Source organism: Eretmochelys imbricata, chromosome 11, assembly GCF_965152235.1.
Source record: "Eretmochelys imbricata isolate rEreImb1 chromosome 11, rEreImb1.hap1, whole genome shotgun sequence".
NCBI classification, from domain to species: Eukaryota; Metazoa; Chordata; order Testudines; family Cheloniidae; genus Eretmochelys; species Eretmochelys imbricata.
The window spans coordinates 70,584,286-70,600,043 of record NC_135582.1 but is presented as its reverse complement, the minus strand read 5'-3'; the positions used below and the strand labels follow the sequence as shown (position 1 = coordinate 70,600,043).

Genomic DNA, 15,758 nt, shown 5'->3' with positions numbered 1-15,758 from the left:
AGCTCCCGTTGAGAGGGACTTGGCACTCAGGGGTTAATAGAAAGTTTGTGGAACCTTTTACTATCAAAGCTCATCATCTTTCTAAGGGGTACTAACATAACTGACTGACACCAACTAGAACTTCAGTTTGCAAACACTTATGCACATGAATGACTTTATATATGTGAGGTCAGTGAGAATACTTACATGCATAAAGTTACTCGCATGCTGAAGTGTTTGAAGAATCAGGACATACAAGATATCCTTACATATAGAGATCCTACTTCCAGTTAAACAAAACACCAAGCACTGGACCTGCGTCTGTTCAAATTACCTTATATTTGTAACCAGCTGTGGCTGGCTGTTGACTGGAATCATGAATCTCCGTTCCCTCTGGCCCCTTCTCTTGTTATAGGAAGTGTTCATTTCCTTCCTAACTCAAGCATACCTAATGTGCCTAGTTGGTATGAGAAAGCTTCATAGGGTGCAACTGGAATTTAGCTGAGTGAAATCTGACCAAGATTGATTTTTCACAAATTGGATCACTAAATTCTGGCAAGGAAACGATCAATTTTCAGCAAGGAAAGGAGCAAATGAAAAGGTAGTGACATAAGGCCTGCACTAAGCCATGTCAGCGAACGGGCCAGTAGATGTGGCAGCATTCTCCTCATTCAGAGTGATGAGAACACCTTCTGTTGTAGTAGGTTCTAAAATTAGTAGTAGGCTAAAATTATTTGAAATGGATGCAATTAATTTTCAGTGGATCGTTTCTGAAAGCCAGTTAGGTTCATAATGATCCCATGTTGGATTTGTTACTATGTATATTTAAGAAACATGAATCCCCATTCCTTGCTGCATTCTGTCTTGGCACCAAACCTTTGTGTAAGTATCAGATCTTTGGCAGCTACTCACTGACAGTGCTCTCCTCAGATTCTTATCTTCAATATTTCAGAACTTGATGGTGCTAACCAGGTCTCCTTAACCTTAATCTTATATATAAGATAGCCATCTTAAGTTAGAATGACTTCTTTAGAGACGGTCTCATACCTTAACTATGCTTAAAGTATTCGGCTTATTTACAGCCCAGGTGTGACGTGTACAAGACAAGCATTTTTTCAGATCAGGTTAAAACCACCTCAGTTGAAAGCAGCCATAATATAGGGCCAGAGCCTCAGCTGTTCTAAACTGGTGTAGCTCTTTTGACTTCAATGTTGTTACACCAGTTTACATCAGCTGAGGATCTGGGCCAAGACACTCTCTGCTATTTGATCACTCTGAGGCCTGGTCTACATGGCAGTGCAGTGGCTTAATTAAAGTTCTGATTTTTATACTGGTTTTGTTAAACTAGTGCAACTGTGTTTGGATGCTCTTAAATCACTTTAAGCCTGGCTTATAGCAGTTTAGCTTGTGCTGGTAAAATTTATGGGCATAAGTTGTACCAAATATTCATTGATTCATAGATGTTAATGCCAGAAGGCACCATTCTGATCAGTTAGTCCGACCTCCTGCATAACTCAGGTCACAGACAAAACAAAGCGTGTCTTTTTGAAAGACAGCCAGCCTCAATTTAAAGGATTCATATGATGGAGAATCCAACTCATCTCTAGGTAAATTGTTCCAATGGTTAATTACCCTCACTGCTAAAAATGTGCACCTTATTTCTTGTCTGAATTTGTGTAGCTTTAGCTTTCAGCAACCGGATCTTGTTATGCTTTTATCTGCTAGATTAAAGAGCCATGTTCTATCAGACATCTCTTCCTTATGTAGGTACTTATAGCCCATGATCGAGTCTGCAGTCAAGGAAATAACCAATTTTAAATCAATATCTGAGTGTCCACACAGGGGTTTACTTTACCAGTTTAACTAAATCACTTTTTAAACCAGATTAAACTACTATGTGCAACTACGTCGTAGAGATAAGCCCTCAATGTGGGAAGATTGGTAGAATACGTTAACTGTCCATGATACACTAAAGAGGACTTCATTGCAAAACCAATCTGGCAAACCTTGGAACTACTTATTAGGATACTGAACAAACCCTGCTTTCTGAAGGAGGCCATTAGCATGTCAACAGTACATTTAAATCTGGCATTCACATGGATAACGGGATTTCAGTGACCCATCTTGCTTCAATGCTTCATGAAGACTGAGTACTGCATAACATTAATGTATCTGAAGGAAGTTATGAATAACATGGGAGCAGTTTTTGCAATCTGGTGCCTTTTCATGTATTAAAATTAAGAGAGGCATGTCATTTATTAGACTTATAAAACTAAGAGACACAGCTCTTAATTATTTGTTTTGCTTTAAACATTCCCATGTCCTTCTCATTAATTTATATTCCTGATGCCTTTGGCTACTTCAAAAAAGTCATATGTTAAAGTTAAAATGAAGCAAATCTCCATCAATGGCAGAAACGTGGTTTTGTGCTTCCAAATCTCTTTTTCAACACTTAATTCTTGTGTGCAGTTTTTAAAAAAGTAGCTATGGGCCTAGGCCATAAAATTAGGATCCAAATCCAGCTTTGAGACCTACAAAGTTCAAGAGTGTGAGATTCAGCAGTGAAAACATCACTCCCACTGGCCCTTTATGCCACTTCAAAGGGCCAGGGTGGTGTAAAGGGGTCCTAAAAGCTTTGAATCTGGCCAGGGGAGGATTCACCAGGGTCAGGCAGTGTGGAAACAGCCATTGGGCTGCCTTCTGAGGACCCCTTAAAAGCCCTGATATAGGAGATGTTCCAGGAGTGGGACTAGGAGCAGGAGGTGCGTGCTTGGGCAGAGGTGCAGCACTGACTCTCATTTGCAGGGGTTTGGTTCAAGCCCAGATTTGGATCTGATGGAGATCACAATCTTCACATTTTCCACAAATATTAGCAGTCTCCGCAGTGCAGTTCTAGCCTTGCACTTATTATCAGCTGATGTAACCAATGCTAGAATTTTCTTTCTTTCTTTCTTTCTTTCTTTCTTTCTTTCTTTCTTTCTTTCTTTCTTTCTTTCTTTCTTTCTTTCTTTCTTGAGCAGTGCTGGGGATGCGTGGGGGGGGAGGTACACATATCACTTACATCTCAATAAACTATTACCAAGACATTTTTCTGGAGTCCTGAGTATTATCTTCAGTCAGTTCAGTTATACATTTTTGTATGTTCTTCTTCAGTTTCAATTTTTTTAGGGACGAATAGTCACTGAGAGCTTGATCCAGCCATATGCTGGCCCTGAGCCAGCAAAGCATTTAAACCCATGTTTGACTTTAATGGGACTAGGCCGGGGCTTAAAGCTAAGCACTTGTTTATGAGCTTTGCTGGATCAGGGCCAGAGTGCTCAGCACCTTGCAGAATGAAGCCCACACTGGGATCTGGTGGATACCACAGTCTTCCCGTTGTCCAGGAATATTAGCAGCTTCCAGCACTACAGTTTCTAGCTCTGCGATTCTTATTAGTTGATGTAATCGATACTCCAGTGCTAGAGTCAATTTCCAATACAACACAGTTGTACGTCTTGCAGCATGGTATACAAGATGTACAAGACCTCTCATGAGCCTGGCTAAATCAGCAGGTAGTGAGCCTGGCTAGCTCAGTGGGTAGAGCATCAGACTTTTAATCTGAGGGTCCAGGGTTCAAGTCCCTGGTTGGGCAATGAACTATTCCCCAAGATCTTAAAAGTCTATCTCTTTTTTTGGGGGGCGGGGGCAGGAAATAGCTCAGTGGTTTGAGCATTGGCCTGCTAAACCCAGGGTTGTCAGTTCAATCCTTGAGGGGGCCATTTAGGGATCTGGGGCAAAAATTGGGGGATTGGTCCTGCTTTGAGCAGGGGGTTGGACTAGATGACCTCCTGAGGTCCCTTCCAACTCTGATATTCTACGATTCTATTGATCATTGGGTGAATATGGACCTGGTGAAATCAATGAAATCTAGTCTGATCCCCTTCACCTGCAAATAACTGAGACCACCTCCTTCCAAAAACCTCAAAATACTCTCCCTCCTCACCAGGTGTGAACATCTGCCTGTCCTATTCTCCAGCACTTGTCAAGCAGTGGGGAATAGAACATCCTGTAGAAAAGGGGAAAATGGAAGATTTGATGGAGCAAATTTAATACTGTCCCATTCTTTTCCTGTAAGTAGATTTTTATGGGCATTTAGTAACATTCTTTCCCAGTCTTTTAGCTCTAGTTGCATCCCTAATTGATGTTGATCAGCGCTGGTAGAAAAAAAAAGGGGGGGGGGATTAGGAAAATTTTGACTTTTTTTGTCCATCAGTGTTCAAAATTTCAATCAGAAATTTCATCAGACATGTGAACTTTGAATTTTTTTCACTAGCCATACTGGCAGCAAGTGCCAGTAGAATTTTGAGATTATTTTAGGATTTAGCAGCTGATCCTGCACTATTAAAGTCAATTGGGAGTTTTGTCATTGACTTCATTGAGTGCAAAATCCCTTAATGACCTTTTGATCAAAGGTGACTGCATTTTATCAAAGTGGCCTGAAGAATCAGCTTTTTATTTTAATTTCATAGATGCTTAAGGCCAGAAGGCACCATTAAGTATGTAAGCTGACATCCTGTATCTCACAGGCCATGGATTTATTATATGTTCCCTATTAGCAAAACTCAAGGCACATGCAGTAAATTAAAAAACAAATCCCAAATCTACACTTTTTAATCACATTTGGGCTACTTGAGTAATCCCTTACTTCCCTACATAATCCTGTTTGTCACTGAACTACTCAAGGAATAAGGAACCAATCCGTCTGAGAATCTGGCCCAGTATAAAAGGATACATCTTCTCTCCAAGCAAAGTAAACCCCAACCTTTCCTCCCCTCTCTCCTCTGCCAGGCAAAAACCTTGCACAAGTGATGGGCATAAAAGCCAAATAAATCCATTAACGTATCTTCTGTGCACCATGTAATTTATTGCATCCAATGAATCTATGTAATAAAATCCATGAAGACAGTTGATTTAAGTCTTTCTCTAACAGTTGCTAGACAAAACAGCTTCATACATGAACTAGTTTCTCATTTTCCTTCTTGTATTCTGGTTATTCCTACTCTAGAATGACACCAAAATGGTAGAGACTGGAGCTGGCCAAACAATTTCTAAACTTGAAAATTTGTCGATCAAAATTTGAAATATTGGAAAAAATGAATCTAAAATGACTATATAACTAAAACTAGTAAAGAGCAGGCAATGAGGTCTCTAGAGACAGGATTTTATACAGGCTGGGATAAGCATTCTCCAACCGTCCACCAACCAACACCTTTGCCCCCAAGTAAAACCAAACTTGCTTGGCAGTTTATAGAAGTTGTTAACTTGAAAAAAAAAATCTCTCTTTGCACTTTTTGCTTCCCACTAGACCCAGAAGTGGAAACACTGAAGTCCCAGAAGAGGCATTTTCCATGGTATTTCTGGGATACCCAGAGACAAAAGAACCAGAAATGTTTTAAGAAAACCTACTGGAAAATTTTCAGGCAAGTTTTGCCAAGTGAAGATGTTTGGATATTTCAGCTAAGCTTTGGATAAAACATCTGAAGTGAAATCCTGGCCTCACTGAAGTCAGTGGGAATTTTGCCATTGGTTTCAGTGGATCTGTGAATTCAATGATGGAATCTGATTCTTTTCATTTACACCAGTGTAAATCAGGAGTGACTCCACTGAAGTCAACTGGTTTGCACTGGTGTAAAAATGATATGAGGAATTAGCCCCTGGACTCCTCACCTAACAAGGGGTTTAGACTTGCAGTCCTTACTCCGGCACAATTCCCATTCCCCTTGACTTCAGTGGTAGTTTTCCTGAAAAAGGAATATAGGATCAATCTTTAAACTTTTGAACTTTGTCCTCTACTAGAAACAATTTGAGTCTGAGTAAATGTTGATGCTTTTTAGATGAATGTCCAAACCAAATCCAGCAATCCTTATTCAGGCAAAACTCCCATTGGATCCAGCGTAGTACTGGCTCGCATAGTGCAGTTCCAGTATGTTGCTTAGTTGTGCTGTGCACCTGTGTGGATAGAGAATCATAGAATCATAGAATATCAGGGTTGGAAGGGACCTCAGGAGGTCATCTAGTCCAACCCCCTGCTCAAAGCAGGGCCAATCCCTGACTAAATCATCCCAGCCAGGGCTTTGTCAAGCCTGACCTTAAAAACTTCTAAGGAAGGAGATTCTACCACCTCCCTAGGTAATGCATTCCAGTGTGTCACCACCCTCCTAGTGAAAAAGTTTTTCCTAATATCCAACCTAAACCTCCCCCACTGCAACTTGAGACCATTACTCCTCGTTTTGTCATCTGCTACCACTGAGAACGGTCTAGATCCATCCTCTTTGGAACCCCCTTTCAGGTAGTTGAAAGCAGCTATCAAATCCCCCCTCATTCTTCTCTTCCTCAGACTAAACAATCCCAGTTCCCTCAGCCTCTCCTCATAAGTCATATGTTCCAGTCCCCTAATCATTTTTGATGCCCTCCGCTGGATGTTTTCCAATTTTTCCACATCCTTCTTGTAGTGTGGGGCCCAAAACTGGACACAGTACTCCAGATGAGGCCTCACCAATGTCAGATAGAGGGGAACGATCATGTCCCTCGATCTGCTGGCAATGCCCCTACATATACATCCCAAAATGCCATTGGCCTTCTTGGCAACAACGGCACACTGTTGACTCATATCCAGCTTCTTGTCCACTGTAACCCCTAGGTCCTTTTCTGCAGAACTGCTGCCGAGCCATTCGGTCCCTAGTCTGTAGCAGTGCATGGGATTTTTCCGTCCTAAGTGCAGGACTCTGCACTTGTCCTTGTTGAACCTCATCAGATTTCTTTTGGCCCAATCCTCTAATTTGTCTAGGGCCCTCTGTATCCTATCCCTACCCTCCAACGAATCTACCTCTCCTCCCAGTTCAGTGTCATCTGCAAACTTTCTGAGGGTGCAATCCACACCATCCTCCAGATCATTTATGAAGATATTGAACAAAACCGGCCCGAGGACTGACCCTTGGGGCACTCCACTTGATACTGGCTGCCAACTAGACATAGATTCATAGATATTTAGGTCAGAAGGGACCATTATGATCATCTAGTCTGACCTCCTGCACAACGCAGGCCACAGAATTTCACCCACCACTCCTACAAAAAAAACCTCACACCTATATCTGTGCTATTGAAGTCCTCAAATTGTAGTTTAAAGACCTCAAGGAGCAGAGAATCCTCCAGCAAGTGACCCGTGCCCCATGCTACAGAGGAAGGCGAAAAACCTCCAGGGCCTCTTCCAATCTGCCCTGGAGGAAAATTCCTTCCCGACCCCAAATTTGGCGATCAGCTAAACCCTGAGCATATGGGCAAGATTCATCAGCCAGATACTACAGAAAATTCTTTCCCAGGTAACTTGGATCTTACCCCATCTAAAACCCATCACAGGCCATTGGGCCTATTTACCATGAATATTTAATTACCAAAACCATGTTATCCCATCATACCATCTCCTCCATAAACTTATCGAGTTTAATCTTAAAGCAAGATAGATCTTTTGCCCCCACTACATGGAACCATTGATCACTACCCTTTGAGCCCAACAATCTAGCCAACTTTCTACCCACCTTATAGTCCATTCATCCAGCCCGTACTTCTTTAACTTGCTGGCAAGAATACTGTGGGAGACTGTGTCAAAAGCTTTGCTAAAGTCAAGGAACAACACGTCCACTGCTTTCCCCTCATCCACGGAGCCAGTTATCTCGTCATAGAAGGCAATTAGATTAGTCAGGCATGACTTGCCCTTGGTGAATCCATGCTGACTGTTCCTGATCACTTTCCTCTCCTCTAAGTGCTTCAGTGGATCTGTGAATTCAATGATGGAATCTGATTCTTTTCATTTACACCAGTGTAAATCAGGAGTCACTCCACTGAAGTCAACTGGTTTGCACTGGTGTAAAAATGACGTGAGGAATTAGCCCCTGGACTCCTCACCTAACAAGGGGAGAAGTTCATGTGTGATCCCTTAGGCCTCTATTCTAGAAGAAACTGATTGCCCTTTACTCCTGTTGTCTTCAATGGGAGTTGAGGGTGCTCAGCACCACTGGGTTTGGACCCTGTGTTAGCAACTGCAGTTGATCTCATAAAATGAACTGGAACCACGTGGTTTAAGTGGGAGTTCCACATGCAGAAGGCTTGCAGGTCAGATGCAATATTTCTCTCCAACAGCAAAGTGATTTATTAAGGCTTTATATTTGCACGTCATGTACCTGTTCATTTATTCCACCACTGCATTTTTCACTGTGTGACATATAAATTATATGCTGCAACAATAAAATAATAGAAAGAGTTACCACAAAAAGAAATAAAACCTATGCAGCTCTCCCATCTGATTATTAATTATTATTATTTATTTATTTATTTGTTTGTGGTAGCACCCATAATGTGTAAGCCACTTTCTGGGCATACAAGAAGCAATGGTCCTTCCTCTGAACAGCCTAGACACGTGGATAGTTGTCAGGGAACTAACAAAAGGGATTTTCCAGACAAATCAACAGGAGTAACTTACAAGCAGCAGAGAAGAAGTGGATTTTTAAAAAATATTTAGTGGAGAAGGTAGGAGGCTTATGGATGAGCTCAGGGACATCCAATCACGTATAAGTGGCTGCACTTGTTTGCCTTTGTCTTGAACATGCAGGCAATAGGGGGTAGTGGCGGAGTGCATGGGATGGAGGCAATGCAAAACTTAACAAAGAGAGAGAAGTAGAGAGGAGAACAGATTTATACAGAGCCTTGAGGGAGGTGAATATGGGTGAAATCCCACCCTGTTGAAATCTCTGGGATTTTTGCCACTGAGTTGAAAGATGCCAGGGTTTCATTCCAGTAGGTTAACAAGGATGGGGAGCCAGTGGAGGGGGTCCAAGGGGAGAGAGACATCTTCAAATCTACGAACAAGGAATCTACTCACTTGTCTACATGACTACCATTTATAAACCACGCAGAGAAATGTAATACCCCTTCCCCCCAAAGCCAACACTAGCTCATCACAATTTCCCCCTAGACTAAAATATGAAATGTTTCCTTTCCGGTCGCTGATTAGATCTATACACCAAACTGTACAAGACCGTGAAGTCCCATTGCACTGCTTTGGCAATGTGGCAAGCCTCAGGCCTTGTGGGAGAAGATGGGGGTAAGTGTTTTCATTTGCTGCAGTGTGATCTGCCATCTCTTTCCGCTAATTTAACATTGCTGTGATTTAAATGCTAGCTAAGGAAGAGACACCGACCATTAAATGAAAGCAGCTGGATTCAGACAGCAGACCTCGCCAGGGCACTAACTTATGTCTGTGTAGAGTGGCTGCCCCGGTGGAGCACACCTCTTTCTTTTTATGACTGCCTCTTTGGGTCTGCCAGAGCGAGTTCTGAGGAGTTCAGCTGGGTACCACCTGGGTCACAGCGTTCAGAAATTGAATCAGCATGGAAAAAGAGAAGCATCCACAGACTTATTAAAATGCATTCTTCTGGCATCCCACCTCACTTCTCAAGCTGACATCCAGCCCACATGCTGCAGAGTTGTGCTTCACTGACGTTCCTTCTCCACCTCCAGTTGCTTACACAGCTGGTCTAAGTGAACTCAGGAAAAACATACATTTCATACAACTATTATCCTGATCCATTTTGCCCACATTGTGTGAGATCAGCAGTTACAAACTGTACCTTAAATACCAGAAGAGCATAAGAGCTACCGATAGTTTGCAGTTAACATTTAAAAAATCTCTTTCACTGTTCCAGGTACCATAGAAAGCTCTAGTTCCATTCAGGAATTAATTCAGGGAAGTCCTATGGACTGTGTTAGGCCTTGTCTACACTACCAGGGGTAAATCGATCTAAGCTATGCAATTTGAGTTACGTTAGTAGTGTAACTCAAGTTGACGTACCTTAGATCTACTTACTATGGGGCCCACACTACGCTACGTTGACAGGAGATGCTCTCCTATCGACTCCCCTTACTCTTCTCATTCTGGTGGAGTACAGAAGTCAATGGCAAAGCGATCTGCGGTTGGTTTAGCGGGTCTTCACTAGATCCACTACATCAACCATTGATGGGTTGATCGCCGCACGTCGATATAAGTGTACACAAGCCCTTATATAGAAAATCAGACTGCATGATCACAGTGATGCCTTCTAGTGAAAACAAAGATTGTTTTATATATATAAAATGTTTCAATGCAGCAGGGAGGGAACTGTACAGAGTTAGTGTCCTGGGTTTGAGAAGGCTGTTACATTTCTCGGTGTTGATTATAAATGGCAGCACTATAGCTGAGTGATATTGGCTTCATCTTCACTGTGAAAGGAGGTGTTTTTTTACATTGAATCATTAACGTGAGAGAGCTGATTTGCTGTAAAATTCTAAGGGAGACAAGGCACAGGTAGTTCTTGACTAGCTACATCAAGGTTAATTCCCATATCACCCACCAGGGTTCACCTTGACTAGTGTCACTGAGGTTAAAAAAATTACCCCAAAACAACCCCCCAAAACTATATTGCCTTGTTCTCACTAGGGTTTCACACTGAAATAGCTATCTTGAGTTAGCTGTCTCAATGTAAAACCACACCATTTCTCAGTGAAGACAAAAGCTTAGATATCCTTGCTGAAGCAGACTACGTTTTCATGGAAAATTATGCCTGCCATTTTTGAGAGATGTGCCTATTGACAGGTCTCCTGGGATAGTAATATAGGCTGCAAGAAAAAAAGAACTTGAAACAGGTCCAGGTCATCCAGTCTCCCTTACCCAGTGGTGCAGCTCAGTAGATCACTGTATTGTCTTGCCTAGAATCATCATAGAGCAATAAAGAGAGACTTGTTTCCAAAGGTCATTAATAGTGGAGGAATGTTGCCATGTGTAGTTAAAGTTCTGAATGGCTTTGCATCCCTGACCAGTGCAGATTAATCAGTATTAAAATAGTTTACTTAGGAGTACCTTTCTCTAGTAGCTTCACTGTCACTTACTTGGCTTTGTTTTTAAACACCATCACTACAAGGTACATTTCTTAACGACTATATTTGTAAAGTGAGTTTCGGGCTTGCAAAAGGTATTGGACTGACCAGACATGTAACTGATGCCAACTGTTTATGCACAGAAATCCATCGGAGGGATAGCTCTCTAAACTGCTCTACCGATCTGCCCCATTGCTACATTGGGGGGACCATAATTCAGTCTCCATGAGCATTCTTGGCCTCTCTGATGGGGGCCAGGTTTGAACTGTTGACCTACAGGTAGAAAGCTCAGTATTGCATTACCAGTTCCCTTCAGCCCCCTTCTTTATCTTCTTGTGGTTAGGAATGAACCTATCACCATGTTTCCTATCTATACATCTTCCCCCATATAAAGGATGGACATAACACCTGTGCCTGCTAACATGTCCCTACATTCTTCACTTATTTAGTGACAATAATGCTGTAAGTCCCCTGGCTGGACTGTAAGTGTGGTAAGTATTGAGTTCCACTTCAGAAACATTTAGCTTTGAAAGGATGACATGGGATAAGTACTTTGTCTGCTGCCAAGGACTCACTGTCATCAGAAGTTGGAAGGGTATATTTTCAGAGCTTCCTCTTCCTTCCATAGCAGTTGAGGAGTGTGTGTGGGAACATGTACAAGTTCTAAGGCTCTGGTTTATGTGTACATCTCTCTCTATCCCTTTGTAGGCTATTTTCTGTATTTGATATGTCAACATAAAGCCAGCAGAACTGAAGAATGCATTCAAGTTGATAGGTGTGCACCCCACAGATTTAACTGAAGATCGTAACCCACTCATAAACCCAGAGTGCCAGCAACTCTGAACCAGCTCTCTTGCATTGATTTACATTTGCTTTTATTTCTCTGCAGAGGTAGTAATTCTTTAAAGGTACAAGGGATTTGTTAATACAATCGTAAATTATTCTCGTAAATACCTTAAGTGCATCGTGGGAATGCGCCATCACTTAGGACAGCTCATAATTTACTACTTCTCATGTTTTAACAGTGCAATAAAACATTTGTAAATGTCCAGGTGTGCAGGTCCCTAAAGATGTCATCAACACCCGCACAGCTTATATGATACTCCTGCAGGAAAGTGTAGAACAGGCTAGCAGTGATGAGGCTGAAAATCCTGGCCACCTATTCCGGCAATGTGGCGTTAACACAGGTGAAGATGGAGTGAGGGGCAATGATTTTGCTGCATGGGATAGTAGTGGGCTCTCCATCCCCACTCTGTGGAGCTGTGGCTCTGATGCTGTGTGGTAAGATCCCCTTGTGACCCAATGGCTAGCCAAGCAGATAGCCATGTGGGAGATAATGTTCCTGAGACAGATTAGTATCCTCTGTGTGTCTCCATCCCCTCCAATGAAGAGGAGGCTGCACAGGTATGGGCAGAGAAGCCAATGACAACACAGCTCCTTTAGGAAGAAAAGAGATGGCATTGTGGAAAGGACCCCGCCACAAGGTTAGCGTTTCCTTTTATCTTGGATTCTCATGACTGGCCAAGTACAAACGCCTGCCCCCTGTGGGTACATTAGTGGTTAACTCCTCTTTTCCTTACTCAGAAAGGTAGCTAATGGCTCAAAGTAGTTATAATGTTTTGGCCCACGACCATGTAAATGTGGTGTTTAGTTGCCTGCTTATAACCCATGGGCAGCTGTTACACAGAAGGATGGTTCTAAGAGAAAAAGAAAGACCAGGACAGAATAGGGTCAGCCAGGAGACCATACTTCACTGAGGTGATAGGCTCAGTGTCATCTAAAAAGATTTGCCTTATGATTGGCAATAAGCATTTTGCCAAGATCTAACTCCTATGCATTCAGATAAACAGACTTTGTGTCACTCGGTGTGACTCCCAACAATGTTACATTCACTACTTACTAACAACCATTTGGTGGCATGTTTGACATGAGCTAGTGGTCTCCATTCAGGTCCTAGTGAACAGGTTTACACACCACAAAAATGATTACCCTGACTAATACATTTTTCAGGCAGGCTCAACAAGGAAGTCAAGGACCAAATGTACATGGCAACTGCATTGGCTTTGTGTCCCCATAGCTACTCCCTTCCACAACATGGCTGAAGCACATTTGTGAGTGTGGGAAGCTCATACCAGTTCTGCCCATACGGTACCAGTTCTATGACTAAATAGATGATTTCATTCTCCAGAGCTGTCAAGGTGGAATCTATCATCAGCATTCAGTTCACGCTAAGTGTTTTCCTGCTTCTTGGTGCCATTTCCTCTCTTAGAATGCCTTGCTGAGCTCTCCAGCATGTACCAACCGTGTGCCCGGACTAATTTACCAGTTATGTGAAAATTATTTTAAAGAAATGCTACCTTATGTGACTCTACTATGCAAGCTTCGTGAAGGTCACTCTTCCTGTGTAAAGACTCCATACATTATTGATGACTGGGATGCTAAGGGAAGTTGGCCTGTACCGCACTGTTTCATTTTCAGATCTGTTCTTGTAAGACTCTACTCTTCCTTTCCGGTTCTGTTCAAGATCCCTATTATACAGTTTGAACCAGGGTGGGCTGTAAAGTCCTTGTAACTTCTTCATCTGGCTGCATTCCCTAGTTGAAATGATGGAATAATCTATGCTGATTTCATACAAACATCCATAGAAGCACACTTTTTTCCTGAATGAGAAGGCTCCGGAATTGCTGCACAGTAAGTAAACACACCGAAGTGGTGTGTTTCTCTTACTTGATATTGGGGTTTCTAGTTAATTCTGCTTTCAGATGCACATGCTTAATGCCAACAGTTTTTTTGGAGCAATGCATGGCATGGCGGTCTTTTGACAAAACAGATCTTGAGGGGTTGAGATATCAGCATACCACAGTCTGCTTATATTAGCTCATGCAGAACTGGCAGAGGTTAGATTGCTCATGGCATAAAATAAATACCAGCCACAGGGGAACATTAATCTTCTTTATGTAGGAATTGTTCATGGCACATTGACCTGTCCTGAACTTGCAGTAAATCAAAATGTATTATCAATAGTTTAGCTGATTTTCAAGATACAGCATAAACACAGTAAGTGTTACCTCGACTCTGTGTAAACACAACGGCTCACACTTTCAATAACAATTACGAGTCTTGTCCCTTTTACTGCCCTAAATTCCCTCTGGTTTAGTTTTTTACATCTCAGCATGGGCTTTACTGGTATAACAAGTTGTAATGAAACTGACTGGTCATTGGCTCCAGATGCTTATCCAACCATGGCTAGTTCTTGTCTGTGGAAGACTGTCACTGTAAACCAAACAGAGATCAGTGCCAGCAAATAGTTTTGTTCACACACCTTGAAGAATAAAAAAGATGCCTCCCTAGAAAATATAAAAAAACTCATGAAAAAAAAGCATTTCCCATGTTTGTTTAACAAGAGCAATAATAGTTGAGGAGCAGGCAGGCCTCTTCAGTGGTCACTTAACTACTCAATGGATCTCTTTCAGTCCACTTGGATTTGACTTGTGACCTTGAACTCATCCATCTGGCCCTTAATTGTTTGATAAAGGATCCAAATGGGGAGCAACGGTGGTGTAGGATAAACAGCATAAGTGACAGTCGGCCTTTTTGTATATACCACTGCTAATGCCCGCTGCTTTGATGTCCCTTGATTGTATGTAGAAATTAATAAATAACCCCAGATGGTTTTGGGAACTATCTGTGGGGGCATACCAGTTACACCACTACAATTGATGTCAGCATTTTAATGTGATACACCCATATATTTAGGGCTTTCTAGCCTACTCAGAAAAATTCTGCTTGAGCATTTGGCCAGAGAACTCAGTTCCCCCTCTGCTTCTATGAGCAAAGAGCATTGGATCCAGGCAGAACCATGGGAAGAAGATACCAGCCATGCATTGCATTTGGAGCAAGAACCATATCAGCCAAGGCATGAGGGGACAGGACCATGAGATGAGCCAGCCACTCTCTGCAACATCATTGCCACCCTTCAGTCCCACAGGGCATACCCAAGTATATTCATGCTATGCTGGGCCAGCTTGGTTCTCTTGCTGAAGCAGGAAACCACACCCCAGATGGAGAGTTCGGAGAGCTGGTGGGGGTATCCAGGGATTATGGCTTTGCAGGTGCAATGTAGCTGTGGGAGGGAGTAGACTTGTAACCAGTATGGAGGTACAGGGGCTCTACACTGATGGCTCTGGAGTCTGGAGCTTTCTTGAGAGCTGCACTGAACTTGAGAGAGAATTAGATGCTCGTGCCAACCTTCTTCTAAGTAGGGTTGTTTTTATATAGCATCTATCCCTGTGGTAACTAAACAAGGGAACACAAAAAGTGTGTGTTTTTCTCTTCATTCCACCTGGGCAGAGGAGTGACACTGTGTGTTAGGGATGGGGTCTGTACTGAGCCCAGTCCTATTCAACATATTCACAAACGATCTGGAAAAAGGGGTAAACAATGAGGTGGCAAAATTTGCAGATGATACAAAATTACTAAAGATAGTTAAGACCTAGGCAGACTGCGAAGAGCTACAAAAAGATCTCTCAAAACTGGGTGACTGGGCAACAAAATGGCAGATGAAATTTAATGTTGGTAAATGCAAAGTAATGCACATTGGAAAATATAATCATAGAATCATAGAATCATAGAATATCAGGGTTGGAAGGGACCTCAGGAGGTCATCTAGTCCAACCCCCTGCTCAAAAGCAGGACCCATACCCAATTAAATCATCCCAGCCAGGGCTTTGTCAAGCCTGACCTTAAAAACGTCTAAGGAAGGAGATTCCACCACCTCCCTAGGCAACGCATTCCAGTGTTTCACCACCCTCCTAGTGAAAAAGTTTTTCCTAATA

At 42.3% G+C, this 15,758-nt stretch overlaps 1 non-coding gene across 1 annotated transcript; it reads left to right on the top strand.

Moving 5' to 3' along the window:
* The first annotated feature begins 3,537 nt into the window (after positions 1-3,537).
* TRNAK-UUU (transfer RNA lysine (anticodon UUU)) lies at positions 3,538-3,610 on the top strand. The gene has a single exon. It is a non-coding gene; the product is annotated as a tRNA-Lys (tRNA).
* Positions 3,611-15,758: the final 12,148 nt, after the last annotated feature.